Source organism: Bufo bufo, chromosome 11, assembly GCF_905171765.1.
Source record: "Bufo bufo chromosome 11, aBufBuf1.1, whole genome shotgun sequence".
Taxonomy (NCBI): Eukaryota; Metazoa; Chordata; class Amphibia; order Anura; family Bufonidae; genus Bufo; species Bufo bufo.
The window spans coordinates 76,199,500-76,214,372 of record NC_053399.1 but is presented as its reverse complement, the minus strand read 5'-3'; positions in this window follow the sequence as shown (position 1 = coordinate 76,214,372).

Sequence of the window (14,873 nt, the reverse complement as noted above, 5' to 3'; positions counted from 1 at the left end):
TCAAATGTGAGATTTACAAGGAGGGAAAACAGTACACCTCTCTGAACAGTGTCTGGGAGGCTGTGGTTGCTGCTGCACGCAATGTTGATGGTGAACAGATCAAAACACTGACAGAATCCATGGATGGCAGGCTTTTGAGTGTCCTTGCAAAGAAAGGTGGCTATATTGGTCACTGATTTGTTTTTGTTTTGTTTTTGAATGTCAGAAATGTATATTTGTGAATGTTGAGATGTTATATTGGTTTCACTGGTAAAAATAAATAATTGAAATGGGTATATATTTGTTTTTTGTTAAGTTGCCTAATAATTATGCACAGTAATAGTCACCTGCACACACAGATATCCCCCTAAAATAGCTAAAACTAAAAACAAACTATAAACTACTTCCTAAAATATTCAGCTTTGATATTAATGAGTTTTTTGGGTTCATTGAGAACATGGTTGTTGTTCAATAATAAAATTAATCCTCAAAAATACAACTTGCCTAATAATTCTGCACTCCCTGTATGTTGGTATCTGGTTTTAACTGGTAGATGCAATTTTTGGTGACACATTTCCTTTAAAGGAAAACATAATTTTGCAATCATGAGCTTTCCACCAGAATATGTGTTATCCCCTTTAAGACCAAGCCCATTTTCGTTTTTTCTCCCCACATTCCAACAGCCATAACTATTTTAAGTTTTCCGTTCACATAGCCATATAAGGGTTATTTTTTGTGGGACAAGTTGTATTTTTTAATGTCACCTTTTAATTTATCACGTATTGTATAGTGTTGGGCGCGAATATTCGAATCGCGAATATTGATCGCGAATATCGGCACTTCGAGAATTCGTAAATATTGAGAATTTTATGATATATGTTCGTATTTTCGAATATTCTAGATTTTTTTTCATCTGAACCCATGATCCCTGCCTGCTTCTTGCTTGTGAGCCAATGAGAAGGCTGTAGTGTCTTTGTCTGAGCTTAGCAACATCCCTAGCAACCAATAGGAAAGTTACCCACCCCTGACTATATAAGAACCTCCCCAGCAGCCCTTTTCTACAGTTTTTAGCAGTTCTGAGACAGAGCAGTGTCATTGCTGTGCTCTGTGCTTTACTGTTTAATTACATTAGATAGTTAGTTAGCTTATTATATATATATTATACAGATAGTTAGTGGGAGATAGTCAGTGTAGGTTAGATAGTAATATAGTGTAGCTGATAGGTTCGCCTGTCCATACATACATATATACATAGAGCTGGGATGTCACAAGTTCACAACAATACTTAGTGCACCAGTCAGTAATATGTAGTCAGACCTTCAAAAATGTGAAGTAGCATGTATTGACCAAAAATATGCGCATCATCAATTGCCGATTTGCGCAGTCGCGAATATATTGGAGCACTCTATCTTCATATAAAGCTATTGTAATGTTCTGCCATGCTAACCATTTTCTCCAGTCTCAGGAAACTTCTAGCAGCTTCGAAAATGTAGCAAAAGTGACCCACGCCTGTATTGCGCGTGCATTACGCGCATATTACCTTGCTGATTTTCCGAATCAAGAAAATAATCGAGGATTCTCGAATTCGCGAATATATGAGGAATATTCTACAAAATATTCACAAAATATCGCAAATTCGAATATTGCCCCTGCTGCTCTTCACTAATATTGTACTGGAAAACAGGAAATAAATTCTTTGTGCGGGGTGAAATTGAAAACAAAAAAAAAATTCCGCCAAGTTTTTGGGGGTTTTGACATTACGGCGTTCACTGTGAGCTAAAAATTACATGATGTTATTATTTTGCAGGTTGATAAAATTACGGCGATAACAAACTTGTATAGTTTTTATTTTGTTTTACTACTTTAAAAAAAATAAAAACGTTTTAAAAAATGATAAATTTCTTTGCATTGCCATTTTTTGACAGCCACAACTTTTTTAAATTTCCATTAATGATGAAAATGATTTTTATATTTTAATAGTTCAGACATTTTCAGATGTGGCGATAACCTAGTATGTTGTTTTTTTATTTATTATTTATTTACTTTCATACATAAATTTGGGAAAGGGGGTGATTTAAACGTAATATTTTTATTGTTTTATTAGTTTTTTGTAAAATTTTACATAAAAAATATTTAACCCCCCTTAGGGCACTAGAACCTGGGATCTTTTGATCCCTTGTAGTGTTGAGCGCGAATATTCGAATATCGAATTTTTTTTGCGGATATCGGCACTTTGCTAATTCGCGAATATTTCGAATATAGTGATATAAATTCGATATTTCGAATATTCTTTTTTTTTTTGTTTTTTTGTTTTTTTTTATTGTTATATTTTTTTCTTTCCCACTTCCCTAAAGTTGTTCTTACCTGTCCTTTGGATTCCTGGCTTCCTGGCTGCTCCAGACAGTGCCCGTTGCCGCTTCTGCCGACTTCCGTGCTCATGGAGTGTCCCCATCACCATGGGAACGTCTCCATATACTAGAATGTACTGTCGGATTTGAGAATTACGTGAAAAATCGCAATTCGATTATTTCAAGTTATAATAATCGAATTTCGATTTTAACTTAGCACTGCTATATTCCATATTAGGCTATGGAATATAGCAGTGCTAAGTTAAAATCGAAATTCGATTATTATAACTTGAATTTTTTTTATTTATTTTTTTATTGTTATATTTTTTTCTTTCCCACTTCCCTAAAGTTGTTCTTACCTGTCCTTTGGATTCCTGGCTTCCTGGCTGATTCCTGGCTTCCTGGCTGCTCCAGTCAGTGCCCGTTGCCGCTTCTGCCGACTTCCGTGCTCATGGAGCGTCCCCATCACCATGGGAACGTCTCCATATACTAGAATGTACTGTCGGATTTGAGAATTACGTGAAAAATTCGATTATTTCAAGTTATAATAATCGAATTTCGATTTTAACTTAGCACTGCTATATTCCATATTAGGCTATGGAATATAGCAGTGCTAAGTTAAAATCGAAATTCGATTATTATAACTTGAATTAATCGAATTGCGATTTCAACTTGGACCTGGTTTACTATGGTTGGCTTGGAAGAATTAGCGATAATGACGAATATATTCGTTATATTCCACAAAACGAATATAACAAATGTATTCGTCATATTCCACAAAACGAAGATAACGAAGTATTCTGCATCTTCGTTTTAGCTACCTATTCATCAACTTCGCTAATTCTAGCAATCATATAGGAAACTTTACTATAGAGACAGCTAAGTTTAATTCGCTATGCGATTATATTACTTTGCTTTTTTTTTATAAATAGAATAATTATAATAATTATCAGGTATTATAATTATTCTATTTTTTTTTTTTTAAAAGCAGTCATATAATTGCATAGCGAATTAAACTTAGCTGTCTCTATAGTAAACTTTCCTATATGATTGCTAGAATTAGCGAAGTTGACGAATAGGTAGCTAAAACGAAGATGCAGAATACTTCATTATCTTCTTTTTGTGGAATATGACGAATACATTCGTTATATTCGTTTTCTGGAATATGACGAATACATTCGTCATATTCGCTAATTCTACCAAGCCAACCATAGTAAACCAGGTCCAAGTTGAAATCGCAATTCGATTAATTCAAGTTATAATAATCGAATTTCGATTTTAACTTAGCACTGCTATATTCCATAGCCTAATATGGAATATAGCAGTGCTAAGTTAAAATCAAAATTCGATTATTATAACTTGAAATAATCGAATTGCGATTTTTCACGTAATTCTCAAATCCGACAGTACATTCTAGTATATGGAGACGTTCCCATGGTGATGGGGACCCTCCATGAGCACGGAAGTCGGCAGAAGCGGCAACGGGCACTGACTGGAGCAGCCAGGAAGCCAGGAATCCAAAGGACAGGTAAGAACAACTTTAGGGAAGTGGGAAAGAAAAAAATATAACAATAAAAAAAAATAAAACAATTATAATATTCGAATTTCGATTTTAACTTAGCACTGCTATATTCCATATTAAGCTAGAATTAACGAATATGGAATATAGCACTGCTAAGTTAAAATCGAAATTCGATTATTATAACTTGAATTAATCGCATTGCTATTTCAATAGGAGAGTAGCCTTTAAGTTAAAATCGCAATACGCGATTATTTAAATCGCATATTAATCGCGATAACAAGAATAATGACGAATATTCGATTTCGACTAATATAAAACGAATATTCTATCGAATATTCGCGAATTTCGTCGAAATCGAATATGGCACCTGCCGCTCATCACTAATCCCTTGTCCTATTCACCCTAATAGAGATCTATTTGGGTGAATGGGATTCTGCTGCTGTACCTATTAAGCTGTGCCTCGTGCATAGCTCAGCAGGCAGATTACTATGACAGTCCTGGGAAGCCTCAGCAACCCAGGCTATCATGGTAACCAATTGGAGCCCAGCAACTTCACTGCGGGGGCTCAAATCGAAAGGCAGAGGGAGCTGCATGCCTCTTTTTTACCTCTGAGATGCCACAATTGTTGTTGATCGCATCTGAAAGGTTAAATGACAAGGTTCGGCATGATCACCTTTCCTTGTCATTGCGACCTGTATTATGCAGCTGGGACCAACTGCGTATGGAGCGAGCTCACACAGAAGCCCACTTCATACATCCCCTCACACATTGTCATGTATATGAACGTGAGAATGAATGAAGGGGTTAAAATGATTCAGAAAATGTTGACTAAAGTAAGTTTTCCAGCATTTCCTAATTTTTCAACTTGGGTCAAAATCACAAAATATTTTTTTTTGAGCTACTGTATTTACTATTCTAATAGTAAGAAGGATGCTAACATGACCCAGAGAGGAAGGGGGGGGGCTTGCCCTGATTGGCTCACGGGCTGATAGACAGCCTGGATAAGCCAATCAGTCCTGTGACAGGCAGGGAGGTGCCCTTGCAGAATAAGCTTTAAAGGGGTTCTCCAGGAATTGAAAAAATGAAAATACTTAAATATTATTTTATTATAAATATATTCACAAATACCTTTTATTACTTAGAATGGCTCGTTTTGTCTAGGGAGTAGTGTTGATCGGGAATATTCTAATCGCAAATTTTTATCACAAATATTGTCACTTCGAGAATTCGCGAATATCTAGAATATAGTGCTATATCTTCGTAATCGCGAATAGTCTAGATTTTTTTTATCAGTACCCATGATCCCTCACTGCTTCTTGCTTGTGGGCCAATGAGAAGGCTGCAATATCTTTGACTTTAGGTGTAGTGGTAGTGTTGATTGCGAATTTTCCGATTGCCGATTTTCGCATTCAAGAAAATAATGACTAGATCACAAATTCTCGAATTCGCGAATATATGACGAATATTCGCCCAAATATTCACGAAATGTTGCGAATTTGAACATTGTCCCTGCCACTTATCACTGCTAGGGAGCAATCATTAGGAGAAATAAAATGGCCCCGTCCTAGCGGTACATACAAAACCTATCCTAATCACACAGGAGGACAAGTTTCTTCACCACAGTGACCCATAGTGCTGCCTCATCCTCCTCTCTGCTCTGCTTGTCATGAATCATGATCCTGAATACAAGTGAACCTCTGTGGGAATGGAGATGATGAGGAGACACGAGAGGAGGGTGAGGTGTGGATAATGAGCAGCAGTACTTGTTTACAGTATCCATTACCACAGCAACACATTACCACAGCCTGTCATGTCCGTCCTCTCTGTACTTCATGTCTCCTCATGAACTAAATTCCCCAGAGATTCAGCTAAAGTTCTTATCATCTGTATTCAGCATCATAATCCCTGACACATCCTGGCCCCATTCATCAAGACACTGCCCTCCTATATTAGGGACATGGGGGATTTATTGGGTCGCCTGAGTGTATCTTTGTAGAAAATGACACCTGGTTTTCCTCCATCGATGTGGAGGCGCTCTACTCCTCTATCCCACACCATCTTGGGATGAGGGCAGTGGAGACATTTTTGATAACCAGAGGGTGTCATTTCCATGCACATAATTGCCTGATTTTGAGACTTCTGGAATTCATACTCACCTACAACTACTTTCTGTTTGGCGGTGCCTTTTACCACCAGCTCAGGGGCACTGCGATGGGGAGCCCATGTGCCCCATCGTATGCTAACTTATTCCTGATCTGGCGGGAAAGGACTACGGTCTTCGGTGACCCACTGGCCCATGTGACTGAGAATGTGGTCACATGGGTCAGATTTATCGATGACATTTTCCTGTTATGGAAAGGGGAAGCTGAAGATTTGCAACAGTTTGTGGGTATCCTTAATATCAATGATGTTGGATTGAGATTTACCTCGGAGATAAAAAAGGACACCCTCCCATTCCTAGATCTTATCATTATGAGAGGGAATCGGGGAGAACTCTTGACTAAAACCTATAGAAAACCCACATCCACCAATTCTCTGTTGAATTCAGATAGTCATCATCCCTTCCCCCTGAAAAAGGGTATTCTTACCGGAAAATATTTGCAGATGAGGAGAAATTGTATCCTGAATCTACCTTAAAGCAAGCATACCAGAGAGCCCGTTCTAGAAGTCGAACTGAACTTCTTCACCCCAAAAAAACACAAACTGCGGATAACCTCATACTATTGATAGGCACCTATGATGGTGCCGCAAGCGAAGTTAGGAGTGTCGTTTCGAAACATTGGGGTATCTTATTACTGGACCCCGATATTAAACAAATTGTTGCACAAACTGCACAAGTCACCTATCGTAGGGGTTGCAGCCTATGAGATCGGTTAGTTCGCAGCCACTTCAGCGAGGCTAGCGAACATGTGGGATCGTGGCTTAAACCACTGGAGGGCTGCTTTCGCTGCAGTGGCTGCGTTGCTTGCCCCTTTATCACCAGGGGCCGTGAATTTTGCAGTAATGTAACAGGCAAAATGTACTCAATTAAGTGTTTTCTTAACTGTAGTTCTAAGGAAGTCATCTACAAGGCAACTTGTCAATGCGGCCTAGAATATGTGGGCAAAACCACCCGGGAATTTCGAAGACGGGTGGGGGAACATCTTGGTGACATTAGACATGGTAGAGACACCCCCTTAGCCCAACATGTAGAACTGAGCCATAATGGTAATTTAGCGGGTATGACATTCATGGCCATTGATCTTATCCCTCCCTTGAAGAGAGGAGGAGACTGGGAGAGGAAAATACTACAAAGGGAGACAAGGTGGATATTCGATTGAGGACCTCACAGTCACAACCAAATGGCCTCATTGAGCAACTTTCTTTTGGTTGCTACATTGAGGAAACAAGGTCGTCCCGCTGACTATCCGTATCCCCCCGCTCAGTAGCCTCCTCTGAGAGTAATGAGTACATTCAATTTTACTATTAATTGGCGTGTCCATAATACACACAAGAGCTACTGTTCTGTGTTTTGTACATGCAATAGGGTTAAAATGCCGCTGTGGGTCCATATGCCTGATTCCTGTAGGCTACACTGAGTTATACTGTTCTAACCTCCTGTTGATAAGTTCCTTGTGTTTGGATCATTTACAAGGGTCTATCTGCCACTTTGGATTCATATTTTTGATCCTTTTAGGCTTGCATAAGCAACGGGCCACAAGTGCAGGATTTGCTCCCCTATATATATGCACAACTGCATGTGGGTTTGAAGCACCTCCTGCTAACGCCAACCTGTCTTCTTAGTTTGTATATATAGATTCCTGGAGGTGTATAAACTCCTATTTAAATGTGCCTGTTTTCCATCTACAGGCCACATTTAGGTGCACCTGTGAGGCCTGGGACATATCAGCAAGTCTTGAGTGGGACTCACAGACTCCTCCCTCCTCCCATTGCAAGCATGGCCACATGCTGGAGGTAACTGGTGAGTTGTTTGTGAGTCGGCCCTATGCTCCTGTAATTTGCCCACTGGCTCCTGGTATCTCCCATACGGTTCAGGTAGGAGAGTGTAGGGTCCCGGGCTACTTGAGAAACCTTGTCGCGGTGTCCGGGCTTAAGACATGTTCTACACTGTAGGACATGTTGACTAATCTCTCAATTTTAAAATCAGTTTGAGGATTAAGTAATACTGCAGAGTGCACCTGTGTTTGTTATTGTTTTGTTATATTGTTATATTAATTATTACATCCGCACTTGTTACCTTGTGTAGGATGTCTATTGTGGTACTTGTGGTTCGCCGCGGGCATCCTCCATTGTATGCATTTTGCTGGGGATTGCCATTAGCAACGGGCCACAAGTGCAGGATTTGCTCCCCTATATATATGCACAACTGCATGTGGGTTTGAAGCACCTCCTGCTAACGCCAACCTGTCTTCTTAGTTTGTATATATAGATTCCTGGAGGTGTATAAACTCCTATTTAAATGTGCCTGTTTTCCATCTACAGGCCACATTTAGGTGCACCTGTGAGGCCTGGGACATATCAGCAAGTCTTGAGTGGGACTCACAGACTCCTCCCTCCTCCCATTGCAAGCATGGCCACATGCTGGAGGTAACTGGTGAGTTGTTTGTGAGTCGGCCCTATGCTCCTGTAATTTGCCCACTGGCTCCTGGTATCTCCCATACGGTTCAGGTAGGAGAGTGTAGGGTCCCGGGCTACTTGAGAAACCTTGTCGCGGTGTCCGGGCTTAAGACATGTTCTACACCGTAGGACATGTTGACTAATCTCTCAATTTTAAAATCAGTTTGAGGATTAAGTAATACTGCAGAGTGCACCTGTGTTTGTTATTGTTTTGTTATATTGTTATATTAATTATTACATCCGCACTTGTTACCTTGTGTAGGATGTCTATTGTGGTACTTGTGGTTCGCCGCGGGCATCCTCCATTGTATGCATTTTGCTGGGGATTGCCATTAGCAACGGGCCACAAGTGCAGGATTTGCTCCCCTATATATATGCACAACTGCATGTGGGTTTGAAGCACCTCCTGCTAACGCCAACCTGTCTTCTTAGTTTGTATATATAGATTCCTGGAGGTGTATAAACTCCTATTTAAATGTGCCTGTTTTCCATCTACAGGCCACATTTAGGTGCACCTGTGAGGCCTGGGACATATCAGCAAGTCTTGAGTGGGACTCACAGACTCCTCCCTCCTCCCATTGCAAGCATGGCCACATGCTGGAGGTAACTGGTGAGTTGTTTGTGAGTCGGCCCTATGCTCCTGTAATTTGCCCACTGGCTCCTGGTATCTCCCATACGGTTCAGGTAGGAGAGTGTAGGGTCCCGGGCTACTTGAGAAACCTTGTCGCGGTGTCCGGGCTTAAGACATGTTCTACACCGTAGGACATGTTGACTAATCTCTCAATTTTAAAATCAGTTTGAGGATTAAGTAATACTGCAGAGTGCACCTGTGTTTGTTATTGTTTTGTTATATTGCATAAGTAGCATCATATCTATTTACCTATTCTTCTAACAGTTATGTTGTCTTTTGAACCTGCTGTTTAAATACCTTGGTAGTGCCTTCTTTGATTCTATAGAAGCGATGCACTTTGCTTGGCTATTAATGCCATTATGTATGGTTGATTTAGGGTGTTTGAGTTAGCCCATCTCTATAACTCCCTACTTCCATATATCCGCCCCTTTACGCTATCCGACCTATCTCCTTTCCACATTGCGATGGCGAAGGATAATGGGCAGCACGGACACATCTTCAGTGCGAGTCCCGATCATGTGACCTCCGTAATGGATCATGTGATCCAAGGGGCGGACCTATTCAAGCCCGCGCTGCTTTAAATGAACGCTAGCATGAGCATTCGCTGCCATCACTGCCATACGCAGGAGAGGAGCGGACCATGAATTTGTACACATGGAGAGCTAAGTATCGGTTTTACCTGTAATACTGCTATTTCCTTGTTCGCTCCAGCATACTTGGAAGCGCCTTGGATTGGATGTTTGTCCACTGTGTATACTTGTGTATATTATGGTATCTATCGGTCCCCTGATGAATTGGCTGACTGCCAGTGAAACGCGTCGGGTCTTTCTCATTTTTAATACGGTCTGTATGTTCCCTAGTGAGTTTTACCTTTGTATTCCAACGAAGCTGGGCAGTCACTGTCACTGCTTGCAAGGGACATACAGTGAGGGCTTTATTTTTGAGTTAGAACCTAGGGATGAGTTAGGGGAAGAGACCCAGCATCTGTCTCTCTCTTTATTTGTATCCCTATGTTTTGAAAACTCACCCTCTTAGTAAGTGTTTACACCTCACACTTGCTTCTACTCTGTACCATTTTATATCATTTGGTGGTGTATGACTACTGATGTATGTAGTTTCTAGTCTGATAATTATTGGGCCTATTATTTTAACATTGCATGAGCTATTAAAAGTTACTTTTTAAGGTGACCCCACAAATCAGTTATATTTCCAATACGTATGGGTGCCATATTATAATTACTGTTATGACTGGTAACAACTCCGGTTAAGTTATTAATTTTAATTCCAAATAAAAGACCCAGGGCCAGAATGTGAGAAGTAGCAGCACCAGCTATCCCTCCAGAAGTAGTAGTAGTAATAGGCCACAGTTTTCCCTGGCTCCAGAAAGGCCCAACACGCTGTGGGTGCTTTAGACCCAAAATGAGCCAGAGCTAAGCCAAGCTCCGCTGCCTCTAGCTATGCGTGAATATCTCCCATCTGGCAGTTATTCTTCATGCCACCGGAAGACAGAAGCATTGCTCTTTGGGAAATTTGGGCAAACAGAGGTGCCAGCCAAGAGTTTCTTTCTCCTCCAGGCCTCCTCCAAAAGCAGTATGGTGTCTTCAACATCATCATTCTCACTTTCTACCTCTCCTGCTCATTCTCCTCCTCCTCTGCTCCATCATCAACCATCGATAATGGAATGTGTGGCCAGTAAACAACTTTACACGTTCAGGAATCTAACTTGCTGTTAGTACAGTCGCTGCCGCACAGGGCGCTAATTATTCTAAGGACGGCCATGACCACACTGCACTGTCCTGATTTCATACAGCGTCAGTACATATTGTGCACACTATGACGTTATAGGCAGGTAGGTGACATAGCAGCACGGCGCAGAGAAGATCAGCAGCGCAGAATGTAGGGGAGAACAATGGACCTAGAGAGTGGCGGCGGAGCAGAAGAGGTAAGTTAATTTATTTATTTTAAGGTCTGATCTGAGGTCTGATACTTGGGGGTTCTGACATGGAGGTCGAATGAGGGTCTGATATGACAGGGTCTGCCATGGAGTCCTGGTCTGAGGTCTGTCGCCGGGGTCTGACATAGAGGTCCAAAGGGGGTATGATCTGAGGTCTGATATAGGGGTATGACATGGCGATCTAAAGGGGGTCTGATCTGAGGTCTGACATGGGGGTCTCACATGGAGATGTAATGGGGATCTGACCCGAGGTCTGATATTTGAAGGGGGGCTTGACATGGAGATCTAATAGGGCCCTAATCTGAGGTCTGAAACTGGGGGTCTGACCTGAGGTCTGATATGGGTTTCTGATATGGGTATGAAAAGGGTGACATAATGTTCTAGCAGGACAACAACCCGAAGGATATGTTGAGATTGGCGAAGAAATGGTTCAATGACAATGAAGTAGAGGTACTGGATTAACCCCCACAGTCTCCAGACCTCAACCCAATTGAACACTTGTGGGTAGAGTTGAAGAAAAAGTTGTATTAGTACCCAAGTGAGTCGACCAGTATGCACTAACATTGGGAATGTGTAGAAGACGCATTAGGCTCATCCGACCACTGCCTTGTCCATCTGGTCCCCTCCTACAGACGTCGCCTAGAGTCATCGAAACGGATCCGTAGAACTTCCAGAGTGTGGTCCGAGGAGGCCAAGCTACAACTACAGGCCTGTTTTGACTGCACAGACTGGGAAGCCCTAGAAGAGAATGACCTGGACACCTGGGCGGATGTTGTCTCCTCGTACATCAGTTTCTGCGAAGACTCCTGCGTCCCCTCAAGATCATACACGATTTACCCAAATGACAAACCGTGGTTCACGAACAAGCTCAAACAACTACGCAGGCGCAAGGAAACCGCGCATAAATCCGGTAATCAATTAGAATACAGACTGGCCAAAAACTGCCTTAATCGGGAACTGCGTGCGGCGAAACGGGCATACACGGAACGCATCCACCATTCTCTATGCTCAAACAACCGGAGGGCGGTCTGGAAGGGCCTTAGGTCCGCGACTAACTACAAACCCCCCCCGGCGCTCACTACCCCTTGTCAGGCACTGGCAGAGGAGCTGGGCAGGTTCTACTGCAGATTCGAGACCTCGACTGAGGGTGATGTAACTCGGACAATGCCCCCTAGAGTGGGCACCCCAGTCCCTGCTGCCACATTATCTGGCCCGCTCGCTGACTTTGCTGATCCCCCTACAGTGAATGTGACTACGGTTCGCACCCTGCTGTCCAAGCTAAATGCGAGGAAAGCCCCCGGTCCGGATGGTGTCACTCCTGCGTGCCTGAAATATTGCTCAGTCCAACTGGCCCCGGCCCTGACCCCAATCTTTGACAGATCCCTTAAGGAGGGACATGTCCCCGCCTGCTTTAAGAACTCAACTATCATCCCTGTGCCGAAGAAACAGGGCGTTTCTGATCTAAACAACTTCCGGCCCGTGGCTCTGACTTTGGTGGTCAGGAAAACCCTAGAGAAGGTGGTCCTCTCCATCCTGAAGCCCGCCACTCTGGACCGGCTGGACCCTCTGCAATTCGTCTACAGGGCAAACAGATCCACTGACGATGCAATTAACATGTGCCTAGAATACGTCACTGAACACCTCGACAAACCCAACACATACGCGAGAATCCTCCTTCTAGATTTCAGCTCGGCTTTTAATACCATCTCCCCCAGCATCCTGCAGAGGAACCTCACGGCGCTTGATGTCCACCCAACAATACGACATTGGATCATGGACTTTCTCACTAACAGGTCTCAGGTCGTCAGATTAGGCAATCTGACCTCCAAACCGAGGGTCACCAACACTGGCGCCCCTCAGGGATGTGTACTATCGCCATTCCTGTTCTCTCTGTACACAAACGAGTGCAGATCGGAGGAGGCCTCAGTTAAAGTCATCAAGTTCGCAGATGACACCACACTCGTGGGCCTGATTAACGACAGCGATGAGCAGGCCTACCGTAAGGAAATCGACAGGGTCAGCAACTGGTGTGGCGCGCACAATCTGGTCCTAAACGCCACAAAGACGGTCAAGCTGGTCATCGACTTCAGGAAGGGAAGGGTAGTCCCCCCCCCCGACCTATATTGACGGATCTGAAGTTGCAAGGGTACCCAGTGCCCGCCTCCTAGGCACGACAATCTCTGAGGACTTATCCTGGCGTACCAACATCTCGTCCATCATAAAGAAGGCTCACCAGCGGCTCTACTTCCTTCGACAACTGAGGAAGTTCGGCATGCCTCAGGACCTACTGAAGTCCTTCTACCCCTGTACCATCGAGTCGGTACTGTGCTCGTCTCTTCTGGTGTGGTATGCCGGCTCATCAGCCAGTGACAAGCGCAAACTACAAAGGGTCATCAGCTCGGCGCCACTACCACCCCTTGACTCTATCTTCTCCAACAGACTGCGTTCCAGGGCTCTGAAAATATCCAATGACCACTCCCATCCGGGCCATCATCTCTTCAGACGTCTAAAGTCCGACCGCAGGTATTAGGCTCATTAGGAGGCTCATCGAGGAGGCTGAACACTTTCTTCCTAACGGCCGTCAGACTGCTGAACTCACCATGCCCCATCTCCCGCCCATAATCCCTCGCCCCTGATGTGCCCATTGCATAACCCTACCCCCCCTCCCACCCCTAGTACTATGCCTGTACCTGTGCCTAACCCAATTCCGAGCACGATCGACTGTGTCGTGTTTGGCGAATAAAGCTGATTCTGATTCTGATTCTGAAGACACCCGGGAATAGATTTCGGTCGAGACATGCTTGAATCTAAAGGAAGGCATGCCCAGAAGGATTCAGACAGTGTTGAAAGCCATAGGTGGATTTTCAAAATACTAACAAAATAATAATAATTAAAAATTAGAATTTTAGGAGCAAAACAGTAACAATGCAGTTACATGACAAGAATCTGCATAACTAATCATATGCTAAATAGTTGCTCGTTCAATTTATGTATGAGATAGCCAACATGATTGTCTATAAAATGATGATAGTCTCACGATAAAAGCTGTTGTGGATGGTGAGATATAATGCCTGAAAGTCAAAAGTTCAAAACATTGTTAACCTTTTGCTCGTCAGTGTATGCAAGGCCTTCCCCAAATGAGACATTGGATGGGAGCATATGTTGTTCTAAAATATCTATATATTTTATAGCATTGATGGTGCCTTTCCAGATGTATAAGCTGCCCATGCCAAAGGCACTAATGCAACCCCATAGCATCAGAGATGCAGGATTTTGAACTGTGCAGCAAGCTGATAGTCCCTCTCCATGAGAACACGGTGTCCGTGATTTCCAAAAATAATTTCACGTTTTGATTAATCTGACCACAGAACAGTTTTCCATTTTGCCTCAGTCCATTTTAAATTACCTTTAGCCCAGAGAAGATGGCGGCGTATCTAGATTGTGTAGACATATGGCTTATTCTTTGAATGATACAGCTTCAGCTTGCATTTGTAGATTGCTTGGCAAACATTTTTTACAGACAATGATTTCTGGTAGTGTTCCTGAACCCATGTAGTGATTTCCAATACAGAATCATGCCTGTTTTTAATGCAGTACTGTCGTGTTTCACAAACATCCCATATTGCACATGGATTTCTACAGATTCTTTTGAAGATATTATATACTTAATAGGAAAATTGATTTGGGTTGAATTTTTATTTTTTCGGGTGGGGAGAGTTTCTTGATGATATAAGTGGGTTGTCAAATTGCATTTCTTAATTTGGCTGGCATGAGAAAACAGTAGCATTCTTTTCTGTTTTGCTAGAAAAGCTAATTTGAATA